This window comes from Etheostoma spectabile, chromosome 3 (genome assembly GCF_008692095.1).
Source record: "Etheostoma spectabile isolate EspeVRDwgs_2016 chromosome 3, UIUC_Espe_1.0, whole genome shotgun sequence".
NCBI lineage: Eukaryota > Metazoa > Chordata > Actinopteri > Perciformes > Percidae > Etheostoma > Etheostoma spectabile.
This window is the reverse complement of record NC_045735.1, coordinates 86,137-86,929: the sequence shown is the minus strand read 5'-3', so window position 1 is coordinate 86,929 and position 793 is coordinate 86,137. Positions and strand designations below refer to the sequence as shown.

At 37.7% G+C, this 793-nt stretch overlaps 1 protein-coding gene across 1 annotated transcript in view; it reads right to left on the bottom strand.

The window, feature by feature from the left end:
- gdpd4a (glycerophosphodiester phosphodiesterase domain containing 4a) overlaps positions 1 to 793 on the bottom strand; it is a 53,219-nt gene that overhangs the window by 44,800 nt on the left and 7,626 nt on the right. The gene's annotated exons all lie outside the window — the stretch shown is intronic.

The following is a 793-nucleotide window of genomic DNA, read 5'->3' as shown; positions in this document are numbered from 1 at the left end:
CCTATGTATAATTTGATGTAAAAGGAGGGTCGTTGACCATGCATTCCAAGAATAAGTGTATTAAACCAGCTCAAGTTTTTTTCAAAGTGCCGAAAGCTGGAAAAAGTGACAAAAGAAATTGGAAAAGCACAAAAAAGGACAAGTTCATGGTTAACGGGAAGACAGCACAAGGGTCAAGGTGACCTCGGAGGAACTTGTTTACCTGATTTTAAATCTTGACAGCCTATTTGTCACTGAGCCAGTGCAGGAGTCATAAAGTGTGCAGACAAGTGATCTGAAGTTGGCTCAGGGTGATTTCCCAGCATTTTCTAATGCTTACTTCCTCATTAAATAGCTTTGAAATTGACAAGTTACAAAAATCCAAGCAGCACTTATAAAAGGCCAGCTGATTGATGGACACCTGGACAAAAAGCGGCGTCTGAATTAGAGCTGCAAAGATTAATCGATTCGTTGTCAACTTTTAACTTAATCGCCAACTTTTTGATAATCGATGAGTGGGTTTGAGTCATTTTTTTTTTAACACAAAAGTAAAAGTTATTTAATTCCAGCTTCTTGAATGGGAAAATGTTCTAGTTTCTTCTCTCCTCTGTGACAGTAAACTGAATATTTAAGGGCGTTCTTGGGCTTTTAAGAAACACTGTTCCACATTTGTCACCATTCTGACATTTTATAAAACAACTAATCCTAACTAACACTTGAAAATATGTGATTTTCTCGCCTAAATTTTTACCCCAAAAAACATGCTGCAGTTTCCACATGCTTTGGCCCTCTGTGATGACCCTGAGTTCATTGT